Genomic DNA, 21200 nt, shown 5'->3' on the forward strand with positions numbered 1-21200 from the left:
AAAGTAGCCACCTTTTGCTTTGATTACTGCTTTGCACACTCTTGGTATTCTCTTGATGAGCTTTAAGAGGTAGTCACCTGAAATGGTCTTCCAACAGTCTTGAAGAAGTTTCCAGAGATGCTTAGCACTTGTTGGCCCTTTTGCCTTCACTCTGCAGTCCAGCTCACCCCAAACAGGTTCAGTATGCCTTCAATTTTGAATAAATCCCCAACAGTGTCACCAGCAAAGCACCCCCACACCATCACACCTCCTCCTCCATGCTTCACGGTGGGAACCAGGCATGTAGAGTCCATCCGTTCACCTTTTCTGCGTCGCACAAACACACGGTGGTTGGAACCAAAGATCTCAAATTTGGACTCATCAGACCAAAGCACAGATTTCCACTGGTCTAATGTCCATTCCTTGTGTTCTTTAGCCCAAACAAGTCTCTTCTGCTTGTTGCCTCTCCTTAGCAGTGGTTTCCTAGCAGATATTCTACCATGAAGGCCTGATTCACACAGTCTCCTCTTAACAGTTGTTCTAGAGATGTGTCTGCTGCTTGAACTCTGTGTGGCATTGACCTGGTCTCTAATCTGAGCTGCTGTTAACCTGCGATTTCTGAGGCTGGTGACTCTAATGAACTTATCCTCCGCAGCAGAGGTGACTCTTGGTCTTCCTTTCCTGGGGCGGTCCGCATGTGAGCCAGTTTCTTTGTAGCGCTTGATGGTTTTTGTGACTGCACTTGGGGACACTTTCAAAGTTTTCCCAAGTTTTCAGACTGAATGACCTTCATTTCTTAAAGTAATGATGGCCACTCGTTTTTCTTTACTTAGCTGCTTTTTTCTTGCCATAATACAAATTCTAACAGTCTATTCAGTAGGACTATCAGCTGTGTATCCACCTGACTTCTCCACAACGCAACTCATGGTCCCAACCCCATTTATAAGGCACGAAATCCCACTTATTAAACCTGACAGGGCACACCTGTGAAGTGAAAACCATTTCAGGTGACTACCTCTTGAAGCTCATCAAGAGAATGCCAAGAGTGTGCAAAGCAGTAATCAAAGCAAAAGGTGGCTACTTTGAAGAACCTAGAATATGACATATTTTCAGTTGTTTCACACTTTTTTGTTATGTATATAATTCCACATGTGTTAATTCATAGTTGTGATGCCTTCAGTGTGAATCTACAATTTTCATAGTCATGAAAATAAAGAAAACTCTTTGAATGAGAAGGTGTGTCCAAACGTTTGGTCTGTACTGTATATATATATATATATATATATATATATATATATATTTATATAGTGGGGTTTCGCTCTGGTAGACAGGATTAGCGGACACAGTATAGAGGCAACTTCTTTGGATCAAACAGTTCAGTGTTTTATTCACAGTTTAGGAAAGTGACAAAACAAGCAATCATAAACAAGCAAAAAGTCACCTTGCAGTGTTGGTGGTAAATCACACCATGCGGCAATTCTGCCTCAAAGAGTTCTTGAGCAAAGCAGCAAGCACCAACCTGTTTTCACGCCAAACAGGTAGCAAGCCTTCATCCAGACACAAGGCTCCCAGATCCCAACACAGAGACACTGCTTCTGAGCCCAGCTGCCTATTTAAGGACAGCCAGGCACTGCCAAAACCCGGACCGGCACTTAAAATCTGGTCCGGTATTTGAAAATACCTGTTTTTCCAGACCAAACCTCTCACTGTGTGTCACAATAATATATATATATATATATATATATATATTGAAGAAAAATCCAACGGGAGCACCATCCAGAGAGCGGGTGCAATGTCCAAAAATGGCTTTCTGCAGATACCGGAGCCTATACCGGAAGAATGGAGCGGCGCCCAGGGATAATAGTAAGTGCAGGGAGATCCGTGGGCGCCGCTCTCCATGTCTGTATGCTTAGTTTAGATTTTTTATTGTAGTGAAAGGTCTTCTTTAAAATTGTGTAAAAACGAAATTTGTGCACTTAAAATGTGTACTATTCAGGCTCTTAGGTCTAAATCAGGAATAACAAAATATATAAACCAGTCTCACATTAAATGATGGAAAGAATAGATTCCTGAAAAACCGCATAGTCTGAGCAGTGGTTTCCAATGTTAAAAACAGAACAAAAAAATGCAAATCAAACATGGCAGATTTATCTTCATAATTGCTCCTCTGAGTGAAATAAGCAAATGGATAAATAAGCACACCAAGGAAAGGACTCAATCCTAATACAAATACATAAGTTCTTTTTTCAAGTTCAAGCCATTCGGATGCCTCGTTTTTAATCAAAGAATCTAAAAGGCTTCCCTCTGTATTAGACGCTTTTGGAAATAGAAGGTAAAACTCGCTTGATTCCAAAAGCGGAAAAAGCTCGTAAGCTCCTAACATGCACCAAAATAAAATGCCTAGCTGCATTTGAAATATTGACATACGAAGAATTGGTGACATAATTTAAATGTTCTAAGATTCTATTTTTCAACCTTCTTATAGTGCTTCCGACATAAAGGAGGTCACATTGTGTGCATCTGATAACATAAATAACCCCAGTGGTGTTGCAGTTTATATAAGACCTAATGGGGAAAGTTAAAGTATGTTCTGAATCCTGGAACATTTTGGTGGGCAGGACATAACCACAAGTCTTGCAGGGATGACTGCCGCACCGTGTGAACCCGGTATATTTTAGCCAGGTACTGACCTCAGTTCTCTTTGGAGTGGAAGTGAAAAGTCAAGGGGACAGTGAAGAAGCAAGCGAGGGAGACCGTCTAGCTGCCACTCTATAACCATCCTGCAGTAAGCCATGTAAAATGTCATCTTCATGTAGGATCGACATACATTCCGATACCACCTGTTTAACCTGCTGGAATTGGTTACTGTACGTAAGAACTAATGTAGGCAGGTTGTTGCGCCCTTTCCCACCTGCTGTATTCGCACCATCCCCAACCTTATCATTCCTCCCAAAAAGTAGTGTCTCACGATTTTTCATCTGTGCTATTTTTTCAGCTCTTTTAATCATCCAACTAAGATAGCCGCTTGCCAACATACGTGATGTGATGGTACGGCACTCCATAGCGAAGGCCGCATAATCACTGCAATTTCTTCTGGCACGCAACATTTCGCCTACCGGTATAGACCTGATAGTATGCATGGGATGATGGCTGTTAGCTCTCAAAATCGCATTGCCGGCAACCGGTTTACGATAAGTAGATGAAGGTTTATTCAAATGGGGGATACCCATAAGAGTTAGATTGAAAAAATTAATCGTAAACCTGTCCTGTGTGAATAAGTAAATCTCAAGTTGTAAGGTTTGTCATTGAGATAGCATATGAAATCATGTATGGCAGGCACATCGCCGCTCCAGATCTTCTAGTTTCACCTGGCTTACTAGTGATGTTTCTTCGCTCTATCCCTCCATCCCCCATGACGTGGTTTTATTCGCATTGGAATTTCATTTGCAGCCGTCATAAGTTGTATTTTATAGATTATATTATAGAAGTTACTGAATTTTTATTGACGGTCTGTTCTTTTTGCAAACACGGGGAGTTTCAATTTTCCCCCTCCCTAGCAAATTTAACCATGTCATACTGGGAGGAAAGGTATATATATACCACAGATAATCCTTTTGTGGCAGCACTGGATTGGTATGGCAGGTACATCGAAGATCTGCTCATTATCTGGAGCGGCGATGTGTCTGCCATACCTGATTTCATACGCTATCTCAATGACAATCCTTACAGCTTGAGATTTACTTATTCACAGGACAGGTTTACGATAAATTTTCTCGATCTAACTCTTACGGGTATCCCCCATTCGAATATACATTCATCTACTTATCGTAAACCGGATTTTGAGAGCTAACAGCCATCATCTCATGCATACTATCAAGTCTTTACCGGTAGGCGAAATGTTGCGTGCCTGAAGAAATTGCAGTAATGATGTGGCCTTCACTATGGAGTGCCGTACCTTCACGTCACGTATGTTGGCAAGGGGCTATCCTAGTTGGATGATAAAAAGAGCTGAAAAAATAGCACAGATGAAAAATCATGAGACACAACTTTTTGAGAGGACTGATAAGGTTTGGGACGGTGCGAATACAGCAGGTGGGAAAGATCGCAACAAACTGCCTACATTGCTTCTTACGTACAGTAACCAATTCCAGCAGGTTAAACAGGTAGTATCGGAATTTATGTTGATTCACAATTGATCATCCCTGCAAGATGCACACAATGTGACCTCCTTTATTTCGGAAGTACTATAAGAAGGTTGAAAAATAGAATCTTGGAACATTTAAATTATGTCACCAATTCTTCGTATGTCAATATTTCAAATGCAGCTAGGCATTTTATTTCGGTGCATGATAGGAGCTTGCAAACTTTTTCCACTTTTGGAATCAAGCGAGTTTTACCTTCTATTCAAGGGGGCAATTTCCAAAAGCGTCTAATACAGAGGGAAGCCTTTTAGATTCTTCAATTAAAAACGAGGCATCCGAATGGCTTGAACTTGAAAAAAGAACTTATGTATTTGTATTAGGATTGAGTCCATTCCTGGTGTGCTTATTTATCCATTTGCTTATTTCACTCAGAGGAGCAATTATGAAGATAAATCTGCCATGTTTGATTTGCATTTTTTTGTTCTGTTTTTAACATTGGAAACCACTGCTCAGACTATGCGGTTTTTCAGGAATCTATTCTTTCCATCATTTTATGTGAGACTGGTTTATATATTTTGTTATTCCTGATTTAGACCTAAGAGCCTGAATAGTACACATTTTAAGTGCACAAATTAGTGCACTTAGTAAGTTTTTACACAATTTTAACTTACACCAATGTTAACTTCAGATTTTCTTATTGGCTCTGGCTTGGGTGTGTCGCAATCTACTGCTTCTAATCAGCACCTGGAGATGGGAGGAGTGGTTGTGACCAGCCTTTATAGCCATCGCCATTTGGAATTCTGATCAGTCATGATTAAGAACACGTTTGTTCGAAACGCGTAGACGATCACTTGGAACACTGAGGTGATGCTGTCACTGTATGGGTCTGTACTATATTGAATAAAGGAACCCACAATATTTTCAACTTCGATGCTGGATTCATCTTTTCATCCCTACAAGTTCACGGTCTTACCAAGGTTTCCGTGCATCAGGGAAGTCGATCTTGTCTAGAGGGAGTTATTCATAACTCAATAGCGCTATCTATTAGTTTTCATAGTCTTATTACAACTTATTACAGCTGAAAAACGAGGCAGATTTATTTATTGAATATTATGTTAGGACAATCGGGAAACTTTTTGTCTCCCTAATGATATTGATCTAGGTGTGCAGATCCACCGAAGCCATCCACCAGATGCAAAATAACTTTGAGGTTTACTGGTTCTCAGTCAGTCCTATATTATAGTGCACAAGGCTGCCATTGTAAGGTATGCTGGTTGTTATCTGTCTCATGAATAGATGGATGGCTTGTACATACCTGGCTTTTGACATATAGCCTTTGTGTGGTTGTCTATTGTATGTCATACATAATAGGAGTCTAAGATGCATCCAGCTATCTTCTTAATGCTGTTGCCAAACCTTTTTGATGGGGTTTCCATCAATTTCTAACCTTTTTTTATGAACCAGACACCCTCTTCTTTTCCGAGCAGGGGGTGCCTGGGGTTCTCCCATTGACTTCCATTGTATTAAATTGTATTCGAGCACCCAAATTATTCAGCTGAGCAGTCCGATCTGCCGAGCATAGCATGCTCGCTCATCACTACAGATTATCTTTTAATATACTGTAGAAAGAGTTATGTGGTGGACTTGAGGATCAGTATTTCTTTCTGTTCGGAAGACTTTTTTTTTGTTTTTGCGTGTTTGTTTTGGAGACTATAAAAAAAAAAAGAGTTATGTGGCGCTCAAGGCTAAAGATATAGGTGCTCTCAGTTATGGTTCCCAGCCCAGAAATAAAGTAGAAAATAACTTGAGCACTCCACAGTACAAAATTAAGTTAGTGCATCTTTTTATTGAATTTTATAGTAAGGCAATCAACATGTTTGATGTTTCAGTCAGTTATATGACCTTTCTCAAACACTACAACAAAGCAGATAACAAATATATATCAATATATGTACAGCACCTATCAAAGAAATATAATTCATACATACATAGTATGTCAAATAGCTTAATATTAACACCAGAAATAGCAATAAATCTAATAATACGTGGTACAAAGTGCAGGGTTGAATAGTCCAGTGGAGCCCTCCAAGGGGGAAAATTAACACTAGAAATCTCATGGCTCTGTAAAAAAAGATAAGGAATAGTAATTTTATAGCCTAAAACCTCAATTTTCAATAAACATACATACAGTTGCAAGAAAAAGTATGTGAACCCTTTGGAATGAAATGGAGTTCAGCGCAAATTGGTCATAAAATGTGATCTGATCTTCATCTAAGTCACAACAATAGACAATCACAGTCTGCTTAAACTAATAACACACAAAGAATTAAATGTTACCATGTTTTTATTGAACACACCATGTAAACATTCACAGTGCAAGTGGAAAAAGTATGTGAACCCTTGGATTTAACTGGCTGAACCTCCTTTGGCAGCAATAACTTCAACCAAACGTTTCCTGTAGTTGCAGATCAGACGTGCACAACGGTCAGGAGTAATTCTTGACCATTCCTCTTTACAGAAGTGTTTCAGTTCAGCAATATTCTTGGGATGTCTGGTATGAATAGCTTTCTTGAGGTCAGGCCACAGCATCTCAATCGGGTTGAGGTCAGGACTCTGACTGGGCCACTCCAGAAGGTGCATTTTCTTCTGTTTAAGCCATTCTGTTGTTGATTTACTTCTATGCTTTGGGTTGTTGTCCTGTTGCAACACCCATCTTCTGTTGAGCTTCAGTTGGTGGACAGATGGCCTTAAGTGCTCTTGCAAAATTTCTTGATAAACTTAGGAATTCATTTTTCCTTCGTAGGGATGGGCTGCACCTGAATGGAGAAGGGGCAGCTGTGTTGGGGGAGAAGATGGCTAGAAGATTGGAGGAGTGTTTAAACTAGGGACTTAGGGGAAGGAGGGTAAATACGTTACAGGATGGGAAGATAGTGCAGATAGAGACCGAGTGCTAGGTAATGGGTGAGGAGGGACTAGAACAGTTCAGAAGGAAAGGTGTAGGGTAAAAAATATACATAAACCTCTTAATTGTATGCATACAAATACCAGAAGCCTGACTAATAAAACTGGTGAACTGTAATTAACGATGTGTGAGGAGGACTATGACATAGTGGAAATAACTGAGACATGCCTGGATGATAGCTATGATTGGGCGTTTAACATACAGGGTTACAGTCTGTTTGGAAAGGATCACCAAAACCGGAGAGGGGAGGAGGGGTCTGCCTTTATGTAAAGTCCTGTCTAAAGCCCACAGTCCAAAAAGATATAAGTGAGGGACATGAACATGTGTAGTCACTGTGGGTAGAAAGAAATACATGGAGGTAAAAACAATAATAAAATACTAATATGCGTTTATTATAAACCACCTAATATACCAGAGTCCACAGAAAATCTACTACTAAACGAGATACACAAGGCGGGAGATCATAATGAGGTTGTTATTATGGGAAACTTCAACTACCCATATATAGACTGGGAAACTGAAACCTGTACATCTCATAAAGGAAACAGGTTCTTGGCAATAACCAAAGACAATTACCTTTCCCAACTGGTTCAGGACCCGACTAGCGGGACAGCCATACTGGACTTGGTATTAACCAATAGACCTGACAGAACAACAGATGTGCAGGTCAGGGAACACCTGGGAAACAGTGACTATAAGGTAATAACCTTCTAATTATCATTCAAAAGAGTGTTTCTTCAGGGAGGAACAAAAATATCAAACTTCAAAAAGAAAACATTTTGCTAACTAAGAGAGGCCAAAAGCATAACTAACTGGGGCAAAGTCCTCAAAAATAAAAATACACCCACAAAATGGGATATTTTTAAAGCATCCTAAAATTTGATTGTGAGAGGTACATACCTTATGGGAATAAAAGATTAAGGAACAAGAAAAAAAACGATGTGGATAAATAGAAATGTAAAGAAACCAATAAATGACAAAAAGAAAGCATTTAAATCACTAAAACAGGAGTGTAGCGAGGAAGCACTGAAAAACTATAAGGAAAAAAATAAAATAGGTAAAAAACAAATAAAAGCAGCCAAACTAGAGACCGAGAGATTAATTGGCAAAGAGAGCAAAACTAACCCTTAAATGTTCTTCAATTATATAAATGGTAAAAGGTATAAATCTGAAGGTGTCGGCCCTTTACAGAGTAATGAGGGTGGAGTAGCAATGAGGAGAAAGCAAAGCTATTAAATATTTTTTTCTCCACTGTATTCACTAAGGGAAATAAACTGTCAGATGATATGCAGAATGTAAAAGTAAATTCCCCATTAAAAGTGCCCTGTCTGACACAGGAAGAAGTACATCGGCGTCTTAAAAAGATTAAAATAGACAAATCGCCAGGACCGGATGGCATACACCCCCTTATCCTAAGAGAATTAAGTAATGTCATAGCTAGACCCTTATTTCTGATATTTAAGGACTCTATACCGACAGGGAGCGTTCCACAGGGAGTGTTCCACAGGATGGTTCCACAGGATTGGCGCATAGCAAATGTGATGCCAATATTCAAAAAAGGTCCAAAAACAGAAAACGGAAACTATAGGCCGGTAAGTTTAACATCTGTCGTGGGTAAACTGAAGGTTTTCTAAGAGAAGCTGAAAGTATCCTTTTCCTCCCAATGCACCCTGATTCCTTCTCCGTCAACAGGCCTGGGGAACTATCAATGACACATACAGTATGATGTCAAAAACAGCTCTGTTTTAATCTTGACCATATGGGCCTTTTTATACATCCATACATACATACATACAAGAAACAGCTACGGCTCACATTACAATAGTGCTGACTAGAAACAGTTCCCTATATCGACAGAAGGTCAATGTAAATATATTCACCCTCTAGTATGATGTCACCTAACCTCCTGTCCTTCATACAGATCATATAGCTTATTCTAGTTAACCCTTCAATCCCCTCTTAAGTCATGAATATGACCTATCTTTTTTCTCTCATAGAGAGGTAAGTAGCATATGATTGTCCAGGGTCTGTGGGTTTTGGACACATTACACAAAACATCTGTATGAGGGAAGGGATACATTGGATACAACAACATATGACAATCAAAGAAGCAATTATAATTATAATACTGATCAATAATGTTTTTGACCAACTCAAATCCGGCAGCCAGCTCAATAACCAGTCCCACCAAGAGGATGAATCAACATCTTTCATGATATTATTAGCAATTTTATGTAACGCTTGAATATGGGACTGGATTAATCTGGAATGGTCAGATAAATTAAAGCAAGACATTCCTTTAAAATCTTGACATTCTATATTATGTTTAAGTAACAGATAATCCACAGCAAATCTAGTTTCTAGCACTGCTCCTCTTGCGCCTTGTATATCTAAAAACATGTCTGATAAGGCGATAGAGGTATGATTCAGAGATTTAGCCAAGTCACATGCAATAGAATTTATAGTACGAGTATTATATATAGCCAGTCCAGGCACTCCTAATGTAGAGGTGCCCAAACTTGTATATTCTATGTTTCAATCATTTTTATTGAATTTTTTCAACATAAGTTATGAGCAAACACCATCAGATACACAGTAGGTATTTGGTCATACATATAGGTACTCATAGATGGCGATGCATTACATTCTGCAGTAGGTAAGTTAATACAAGTAAACAAGTATTAAAGAGTAACAGAAAGTAACAAAGAATAAACATTGCCTTGATACAAAATAACATTACAGTCATATAATGTTCAGACAGCACTATAGCGATACGTCATAGGGTTGACCTGGGGACCTGGGCATGAACCGCATCCACGACTCCCATTGATACAAGAACCTATCCACGCTATGTTCTTTATAAGCCATAGCTTTTTCATACGCACAGTTGTTATGGACTCTGGCTAAAATTTCAGCCACAGACGGGACAGTTGCTGATTTCCAATATTTAGTTAGCGCTAATTTTGTGACCAGCAGTAAATGCGCCACCAGGATTCTGCACTTGGGTGGGACTACTCGTATACCCCTGAAAAACAGAGCCATGTACACGTTTTTGTTGACCGTAATACCACAAAATTTAGAGGCTACCGCGAACATGTCTGACCAGATTTTTAATATCAAAGGGCACTCCCAAAGGATGTGAAGCAATGTGCCAGAGCAACCACATCCACGACAACAGAAATGAGACGTGCCAGTGTAGAGTTTGCTCAATTTGTCAGGGGTATAGTACCATCTCAAACACGACTTAACGGCTGCCTCATACAAGGTTGTGCTACGAAATGTCTTGGAGATGAATTTGAATGTTTCAATCCAGTCTAACTCAGGTATAATTACTTTTAGTTCCCTGTCCCATGCTTAAAGTGGTGCGGATTTGGAAAAGGTGGACTTCAAGCCAAGAGCTTGGTACAGTGACCCAATACCCTCTTTGTGGTCAGGTCGTGTCGGCCGGGCCCATATCTCAAAAATTCCCTTGTGTGCAATCACCTGGTAAGGTGATTTCAATTGTAGGAGGTGCCGAACCTGCAAGAATTTAAAGAAGTCTCCCCTAGGTATTGTAAATGCCTCCTGGAGCTCGCTAAAGGATTTTAAGGAGCCATTACTGTAAAGCTGACTAAAAGTGTTGATACCTAAGGGGCCCCATGATGATAAGTCTAACTCAGGAATATGTAATTCCACTAACTGCAAAGGTGCCGTTTCTAACAGTGAGAGTGGAGTCGGAGTACAATTTTTGTGAAATAGACACCAATCGTATAATGAGGTTTTCATCACAAGAGGTAAAGACAGAACCCTAGATTTGGAGACGCTTAGAAGGGCTTTGAGATGGCCACTCGGGGCTGACGCAGATTCTATTTGTACCCATGGAGTTTGAACATCCAGTGTCCACCATTTCTTCAGCGCCTGGATTTGAGTGGCCAGGAAGTAATCCCTAAGATCTGGAAGGTTAAGACCTCCATTAGTTTTACTTTTTGTGAGAGTACTCGTAGCAATCTGAGGCCTACTTCCAGACCACACAAAGCCGCGGAGCAGGCCCTGTGCCCTCTTGAAAAAGAAGTTGGGGACTATTCTAAAGATAAACAGAAGGTTTGGCAAGACAAACATTTGGAAGGTCGCAATGCGTCCAACCCAGGATATTTCATACTTGCTATATGAGGCGAAGTCTCGCTTAATCATCTCCAGCAGGGGGAGATAGTTAACCCTGAAACAGACTGGGAAGGGTCGGAGGTAAATTTATACCCAGGTATTATATGCTATCCTGTCTCCAATCGAACGGGAAGGCGATCTTTAGGGAGTCTACCAGGTTGCTTACTATATTTAAAGGGAGAATTTGGGATTTGGACTCATTGACTTTATAGTATGATAAGCGACCATACTCTTTAATAATAGAAAGTGCTACCGGAAGGGCAATTTGAGGTGATGAGAGTGTCATGAGCACATCATCTGCATACATAGAGATGCAGTGCTTGAACTTCCCAATCTGAATTCCAGGGACATCCGGACTGAGTCTAATAGCCTGAGCCAGAGGTTCCATCAACAGGATGAATATCAAGGGTGAAAGGGGACACCGTTGACGTGTGCCATTAGTCAAGGGAAATGACCTAGATAATGCCCCGTTAATGAATACTTTAGCAGAGGGATTAGAGTAAAGAGCTCGTACTGCCTCTATGAATGCCTCCCCCAGTCCCATTATTTTCAACACAGAGAAGGCGAACGACCAGTTCAGTCGGTCGAACGCCTTCTCTGGGTCCAGGGCCACCAGCAGCGCACTAATCCCTTTACGGTTAATACTATGATGTTCAAATTCCTGCGGGAGTTATCAGTAATCTGCCTACCTTTGACAAAACCCGTCTGATCAGCAGATGTAAGGAATGGTATAATGTCTGATAATCTAGTTGCTAAAATCTTAGCATAAACTTTCAAGTCTGTGTTTAACAGGGATATAGGTCTAAAATTTGGGGGTCTATCTGGCGTTTTACCTGGTTTTGGCAGTGCTACTATAGTGGCAGATAGCATCTCGGCTGGAAGTGAACCCTCTGTAAATGCTGTATTAAAGACCGGCAAAAGGTGGGGATGAGTTGGTCTTGAAAAGTTTTGTAGTAAATATTGGTCAGACCATCTGGGCCAGGGGACTTGTGAGGATATGGCTTTAGCGATCTTAAAGGTACTGATAGGGTTGGGCAATTTATTCCTTTGATGGTCATTTAGGGCTGGGAGGTTTAATTTCTCTAGATAAGAGCTAATCTCAAGGGGCGATACGGATTCTATCTCAGGGGAGTCTTTTAGGTTGTATAGGGCCGAATAATATTCTACAAATTGATCTGCCATAGCCCTCGGGTCATAAATCTTATGTCCTTTGATCGGGTGAACCAGGTGAGGGGTTCTGGCTTTGGCGGTTCTCATTTTTAGGCAGCGGGCCAATAGTTTCCCTGCTTTGTTATCCTGTGAGTAGTAGCAGGCCTTGGAGGCCCTCAGGTTTTTTTCAAATGCAAAAAGAAGACACTCCCTAAGTTGCTTTCTCAGGGCATGTATTTGGACTACCCTTTCTGCAGATAGGGAGGATTTATTCAGTGATTCTAGGGAGGTAAGTTGGGAAAGTATGGCCTGCAGTTTCTGTTCCCTTCGTTTTTTCGCCTGGTGTCCCAGTTTGATGAAAATGCCTCGGATGTAGGACTTATGGGCATTCCATAGGCTACATGGATTGGAGACGGAGCCCACGTTCAGCTCAAAATAGTCGGTTAGTGCTCTATTGATTTCTGCTTTATATCCTGGGTTGGAGACAATGTAAGGGCTACATCGCCAGAGGGTTTCTCGTACATAATATGTTTTCTGATTTGACAGGGAGATAGCAGCATGATCAGACCATTTAATTACTTCTACCGTGGACTGCGTGGCCAGCTGTAGGAGTGATCTGCTGACCAAAAAAAGGTCTATGCGGGAGTAGGAATTGCACAGGTGAGAAAAAGGAGTAATCTCTTTCAGATGCATGCTGAATTCTCCAAATGTCGTACAGCTCTTCACGTCTCAAAAGAGGATTCAAAGTGGGATAAGAACTTCTAGTTTTGGCCGAGGAATCCATCTCAACATCGGGCACTAGATTGAAATCTCCACAAATCACCAAATGACCTTGTCGTAATTTCTCTGTTTTCGCTAACACTTTATTAAGGAACTGTAGTTGATGCCTATTTGGAGCATAAACGGCCACTATAGTATACACTATATTATTCAGAGTGCATGTTAAGATAATGAATCTGCCGTTTTTGTCTATGAACGTACTACTAACTGAAAAGGCAACAGTGTTCTTAAAAGCCAGAATGACTCCTCTTTGCTTTTTGCGGTAATGAGACTGCACGACATGTGGGAATAGATGGTGTTTGATCCTATGCGCATCTTTGCTTATTATATGGGACTATGTACACACAAAATATCTGCATTGAGGTCAAGTGCTTCTGACCACATAAAGGCCCTTTTCTGGGGGCTATTTAACCCTTTGGCGTTCAGAGAGACTAACTTAAGAACCATGGGAAATAGTCAAAAGGCTAAGGACACACGCTGCAATCATTTTGGATATAATAGAAGGCCCACTCTCAGCTCCCTCTCCACCCCATCCAACAACATTGTCTGATATATGACTATATAGGCAAATGACAAACAATAAAGAACAAGTACATAACAGAGAAAGAAAAAAAAGGAAGACAGACATCAATCAAACCGGAGTGAATAGTCACCCACTAGAGGTGTATATCCGGTTTTAGGACTAAAGGGGAACTAGTCCTGTTTGATGCCAAGCACTGGAGTGCACTCCTGTGCACAAATTAATAGAGATAACATCAATGCTTGGTGCCCCTCTTGGCACCGACTGTGCGCCATTCTGCATTTAAGTGGCGTGGAGGCAATGAGAGGAGATCATCTTCCGAGGGTAAAGGAAAGTTCCAGGAGCTCAATAGGCGACGACCCTCTTCCACAGATGCGATGCTGTGTTGCTTGCCATTATGGGTGAGCAGGAGCTTCACAGGGAACCCCCATTTATAAGCGATACTATGCTCCCTAAAAACGGTGGTGATAGGAGCCAGTAGGCGCCTTTGCCGCAGCGTGGCCGCCGATAGATCAGCATACAATTTCACGGGCTGGAAAGGCGCGGGCATCTCAGACAGCTGACAGGGCCGCCATTAGTACAGCCTCCTTCGTGCGGAAAAAATGTATGCGAGCCAGAGTGTCTCTGGGAGTGTTCTCCGGAAGGTGCCGGGGTCTAGGGATCCGGTGAGCTCTATCTATTATCAAGTCCTGATCCGCACATGAGGGCAGCAGCTTTTTCATCAGGGATTTTAGATAGTCCATCAGCTCAGAGGGACTAATGTCCTCAGGTATGCCCCGAAATTTAATGTTATTACGCCTAGAGCGATCCTCTAGGTCATTTATCTTGGCTTGGATGCGGTCAATGTCCGCTTGCATGGCTTCCTGATTGTCTATCAGCTGGTTGTGCGAGGTCGCAAACTCCCCCATCTTGACCTCCACATGCGCAACTCTCGACTCCAGGCCCGCGACAGACGATTTTAGCGGGGTAATCAGGGAGGAGAAATCGGAATGAAGGGCTGCGCTGAAAGCGATCAGCATCTCCTTCAAGAGGTTACCCGACGCTGGTTGGTCAGAGGTGGGTAGCCTGTGTAAGATGTCAGTAACAGAGTGGGCTTCTAGGCCCTCAGCGCTCACCTCCACATCTGCAGCCGGTTGGAGTTTAGGCCTCAGCTGCTCCGGGCTTCTCGCGACTGAACAGAGTGACGGCTGTGCTATTGCGAACCCCGGAGAGGGGCGATGAACCAGCGGAGCTGTCCGTCGATGTAGTCCAATGCTCAGGCGAGTATTGGCTGGGACTGCTCCTCATCGGCTGTGGCGATCCTCACTGACAGGCTGGAGAGGATGTGGATTCCTTTTCGGCCTCATGAGGCAAAGATGGAGGAGCTGCTGGGCTCTGCTGAGAGGCGTCCGCGTCTTTTTCAAAGTAAAAGTCCAACTTGCCTTGCTTGACGGGCACTCTCTTGCCCCTGGGCATCGTGCAAGGGTGTCAGGCACTTTGAGTTGTACTGCACCGGGCACTTCAGAGGGTATACCTTGCTAAAATAGTCGCTTTGTGCAGGAGCAGCAAGTTCAAGCGGCCATCACGCTCGGCTGCCAAACCACGCCCCCAAACTTGTATATTCTGTACGGCTATGAAGAGGTAAAGTAGAGTCACAGTCTTCTGATAAAGTCTTGGTAACTGATCTGTAAGCTCTCCTGATAGGGAGTTGACTGGGAAGGGCCAAAGTCAGCCTGGATAATGCACAGGGACCTCCAATAACATTAGCAGGAATGTAATTGTAAGTGTTGTTACCACAAGACAAAAACCATCCATTGGGGAGCATTATATTATAGATAAAACTGGGAGTCACAATGGTCTTATTACAACTCATGGAATTATCCAGGGAGCTAGCAAGCCTACTATTCTTTTTACAAGTGTCGTCAATATAATCATATACACTATTCTTAGGTAATCCACTTTTTATGTCTCTATTATCACAATATAAAGTCATATCCTGGGAAAAGGTAAAAAAAAGTCTCTGCTGCAGTCACGTTAATAGCAGTTATTTTAATATTATCCCTGCTATTTCCTAATTTCTGACACTCCCCACAGAAGTCATACAAGGGAATAAAAGATTGTGTATTGTTAGCCTTTGATCAGACTTCAAGGAGGGATTCATCGGGTGTAGGCACAGCAATAACACATGTTTGTATAAGATCCCGTGGGCTCTGTAAGTCTTTAAGGCACAATGAACTAACATTTAGGGCATTTGCCATCCTGACTATACTATTCTGTTCAGAACAAAAGGGGACGGGAGAAAAGGGATCTTGCTCCTGAGCTCTTTTATATACTGACTGATTATTTGGTGCACCGCAGAAGAAACTCATCTCCTCTGGGTGATAAATATATGTAGTAATAAGCCAGTCTGGCAAGAAAAAACAAAGATTAATAATTATCAGCAGACAAACAATTCTCCCAGAATATTGTGGGGTCATCATCTTCAGCCTGTGGCAAGGCACTTTTCAGGGAAACTTCTTCTGAGCTCCCCTCCTTGTTAAGGGAATTCACACCCTCTTTGTTTTTGTCCGTCACCGGAGAAGAAGCCTCAGGGACCCTTTTCACTCTGCTAGCGTGAATCCAGATTGGAGCCTCTTCTGTGAGAATCGCTGTTCTGGTGACTGCTACCACTCGGGTGGGTGGTCCGAACGGGAACTCATTCTGCTTTCATCCTTTTGCCAGGCGCTGGACTATCACCACGTCTCCTGGTTGGAAAGGATGCGTAGGTTCCTGTGGAGAGAAAGGAGAAGCACGAGCAACATCTCGTTCAATTTGATCTAAAGTTTCTACAAGTTTCCTCACATATTCTGCCTGTACTACTTCTAGATCCCCTTTTTCTATCACGGGGGCGTTTCAAATGGTGAGTAACCAGTATTCTTATAAGGCTGCATCCTAATTTCTGCTAGGGCTATAGGCAACAACTTTTTCCAATTAGTTAATGTGCCTCCAGTAATTTTCCTTATTTTTTCTTTAATTGTTCTATTCATCCTTTCTACTACCCTGGAACTCTGTGGGTGATAAGGGAGGTGGAGCTTCCAGTCAATCCTAAGGGCTTTGGAAAGCTCCTTACATACCCTGGACGCAAAAGCTGGGCCATTATCTGAGTCAATTTGAACAGGACACCCCCATCTGGGGATGATCTCTTGTAACAAAATGTTTACCACAATTTCTGTGGTTTCATTGGTGGCAGGAAAGACCTCCGGCCATCTAGAGAGTTGTTTCTGAGACATAATACACCATGAAACATAAGATTGTACCTTTGATCTAAAACCTGGTATATAAAAATCTCTCTGAATTAGGTCAGTTGTTCCCTGTGCTCCCCTATGGCCAAGACCATGATATTGTGCAATTAAAATCGGGGCGCTTGCAACTAGAATACATGGTTTCCCCTCTTTGCAGATAAGACCCATATTAGGGTCTTGTACTGCACCTACCAACTACCATTCTATTTTGTCACTACTGGTAGCCAAATCCTGGAGGCTGAGCAATAGATTGTCAGTAAGGGTAATGTCTGGAACTAGGGAGGGCATTTGAACTGTTGCTGCTGTACTAATAGCAGCCTCTTTTGCTGCCTGATGAGCTGGGGCATTCCCTTTAGCTATGTGCGTTTGGAGACCAGTATGTGCCTTACAATTACCAAGAAACTTGGTAATTGGATGGCGGCCAGGAGATCATGTACTGGGGTGGAATGTGAGATTTGTCTCCCATCTGCAGCTATGCCAGATTACGTATAATGTATAACCCCAAAGGCATACTTGGAATCGGTGTATACATTTACATCTTTCCCCTCAAAAAGACAACAAGCTCTAGTGAGGGCAATCAGTTCAGCTGCTTGGGCTGACTGAAAAGGTATAGGATTTGATTATAACATCAGGGAGCTGAACCACAGAGTATCCTGCATGATAAGTGTTGTCATTAGGGCGGGAACAGGATCCATCCACAAAAATATCAGGTGCTCCTTCAATGGGTGTGGACTGCAAGTCAGGCCTAGGTGAGGTATGTTCATGTATAAGTTCAGTACATGCATGGGGAGGAGGCAAATCATCCTGCTCTCCCTTGTAGCCAAGTAGGGCATTCAGTATAGCCATTGGACCGAATGTGGGTGCTGAGTATTTGATATGAAGTTGTGGATTAGATAGCAACAAAACTTAATATCCACTCAGTCTTTGTGCTGACATATGTTGCGTATGTATGTTCCTCAATAGGGCCTGAACATTGTGTGAGGTATGTAGAGTAGTGGGATGATCTAGGGTGATAGGCATGGCCATCTCAGCGACCATAGCACAGGCTGCCAAACTCCTGAGACAAGGCAGGCATGCCCTGAACCTCTACGGGAACCACTTTTGAGAAAAAAGCAACAGGGCAGAATTTACCTCCATGATCTTGCGCCAGGACTTCCACCATGGTTTTACAATTGTCCCTGGCAAATAAGTGAAACATCACGCCATAGTCGGGTAGGCCCAAACCAGGACATGAAACCTTTGCACATTTCCAATGACTAAAAGCTTGTAACATTTCATCAGACCATTTAATGAAGTCAGGTGTTGAGGGAAGTGTCATATTTGAATATATATGTATATATGCCGTGACATATATACATATATATTAGCCCTTGTATATGGGCTCCTCCAGGTGGGATCTGTGGATATGCACAGAGATGTATGTAGGCCCCCTTGGCGACATGCATCTCTGTGTATACGTATTGATGGAAGTTATATGTGTGCCCCCTTTATGCCCCTTTAATATATATATATATATGTGTGCCCCCTTGTTATATATATATATATATGTGTGCCCCCTTGTTATTGCCCCTTTAATATATATATATATATATGTGTGCCCCCTTGTTATTGCCCCCTTGATATGTGCCCCCTTTATGCCCCTTTAAGATATATAACATGCCCCCATGTGTAATGTCCGTTCCTATATGCCTATGGATGTGCCCCACGCATCTATAGGCATATATGGCCGGAATCATGCCGCTTGCTGGGAGGAGACCGACAGTTGGACAATCATGTCCAGCGTCGGCCTCTACAAAGGACAGAGGATCAATAGATCCTCTGCCCTTTGTCACCATCTCCGGCCACGCCGGAGATGATGCTCCTAACAGAGACATGGGAACAAAGAGTTCCCATGCCCCTGCGAGTGGCTGACCTCCGGCGCTGTAATTACAGCGCCGGAGGTAAGCGTCCGCTTCACAGGCGGGAGGATCAAAGGATCCCCCCCCTGGAAGCGCGCTCCGAGATCCTCGGGCCGGCGCGGTGACGTCATATCACCGCGCCGGCCCACGTATTGAGGCCGGCGGTGCGCATGCGCACGGCGCGAATAGGAAGACTGCGAGCGGGCGCCGCCAAGTTTAAATAGACCGGCGGCGCCCCGCTCAGCAGTCAGGTAAGTACACCACCAAGCGATCATCCCCTGGACTGACGAGCCCCCCTGGACAACGAGCATTAAGTATCATTAACCCCCTGAAATATACCCCCCTGCTGCTGATCTATATACCCCCCCGGCTGCTGATCTACATACCCCCCTGCTGCTACCTATATACCCCCCTGATCTATATACCCCCCTGCTGATCTATATACCCCCCTGCTGCTACCTATATACCCCCCTGCTGATCGATATACCCCCCTGATACCCCCCTGATCCTGCATTCCCCTGGTTAACCCCTAACCCTCTGTGTTCCCCTATAGCCCCTGTTTCCCCCCCCATAACCTTGGGCTACCCTTACCTTCCCCAGGTCCTGAGCCCCCACCCCCTGTGTCTCCCCCAGGATCCCTCTTATTCCCCGCTACCCTGGAATATTGCTACCCCTGTTACCCTTGTTGTGCTTAACCCTTATTTTGTGGCAGCCCTGTCGTGACATCCCCCAGGTACCTCACCCCTATTACCCCATAGGGATAGTATAGATCCAGGCGGGAGGGCTGTTATACCTGTATGTGTGTATTGTGTAGTTAGATTGTGGGTGGAATTTGGGAATGTACTGTGTAGTGTAGTCAGAACCGTGTTAGTATATTGTATTAGTGTGTGTATTTATATTGTAGTGTGCGGTTATAACAATATATATCTATCCCCTTGTTATAGATATATATAGTTATAAACCTAATACCTTTTTGGTTGTAAAGTATCGCCGCAATAGAGTTAGTATATTGTTGACATTGTATTACTAATGTATTATTAATAAATACCGTGTCATTTATCCCTATTGTGTAATGTGTGATTACTAGTGGTAGTCAGTAAGGCGCGTGCAGCTAGTTTAGTGATTAGCGTAGGGCAATCAGTAGCGATTTGTTGTTCATTAAGGCATAAATAGGCAGAGTCATCACAAGACGACTACGCCTATTTATGAATATTAATTATTGAGATTTGCATAAATATCAATAATTAATATCCCCTTTAACATTGGCGAGCCAGGCCCACTGCTGTGAGTTTGTATCTGTGGTTGGTTTTGGAACGGAAAAACCGCTTACGCTGTGAACTAATCAGGTGGGAAGGACGCGGTCAGTGGATCTGAGCGTCCATAGCCTGCAAGTTCGGACAGGTAGAGCGGGTTTTTCTCGATCAGAACCGGACACAGAGCAAACTCTACAGCAGAGAATCTAAAATCTTTCCTGATCTTTGTGTACTAATATTTTCTGATTCCCTTACACGCTAACTGGAGAGAAGTCATCACAACACCACTGAAGAGAGAACCATCATCGTTGAAACAGAAGTCGTCTAGCTGAACGGGAGAAGGCGTTCCGAATATTGAAGGACCTCCTCCACGCAGCAACACAGTATCAACGACACCAATGAAGATGGCCTCTCGTCAAAAAGTGAGTATGAACTTCACCACACTGCAACACCTCAGCAAACATAGCACATACAACCCCATCATCCCCACCACTTACAAATCCACTGAGCTGCTATGGTCCACTTTATTGGACCAGGCATACGCTCACGATAAACTGTGCATTAATCGTAGTGTGTTCAAAAAAACAAAAAAACGACTCCAAATGCTAGCCAAATTGGTTCATACCTTTGAGGATATCATTTGGAAGCCAGAACATCTAGAAACGCTTAACAGCACAACAAAGGCAGAAGAAGTTTCCAACATGGCAAACTTTCACTGCAATTGTTGTGTTGAGAACATTAAACAGTTACACACATTACAAACACAACTACAAGAGAAGTCCCAGTGTACAGCCGAGAGGGGCAGGGAGATTTGCGTGTTAGAGTCTAGACTCTCGGACAAGGAGAGTTTCTACTCTGACATGGACAAGGAACTGCTCAGACTGTACACTGAGATAAATCAGTTCAGGAACAATACGGTATCTATGGATAGCATGATTGTTCAACTTCGAGAGGACCTAGCTGCAAAAACGCAAACCATTGCGGATTTGCAGCAGGTCATCTCGAATCTGTCACGGCCTGGTACTAATAGCATGTTGCCCACGAAACAGGTTTGTGTTTCGGGAACGGCACATGGGGAGACAGCGGCGACAGCGCCAATATCTTCCACGGATCAAAC

Source organism: Bufo gargarizans, chromosome 1 (genome assembly GCF_014858855.1).
Source record: "Bufo gargarizans isolate SCDJY-AF-19 chromosome 1, ASM1485885v1, whole genome shotgun sequence".
Lineage (NCBI taxonomy): Eukaryota > Metazoa > Chordata > Amphibia > Anura > Bufonidae > Bufo > Bufo gargarizans.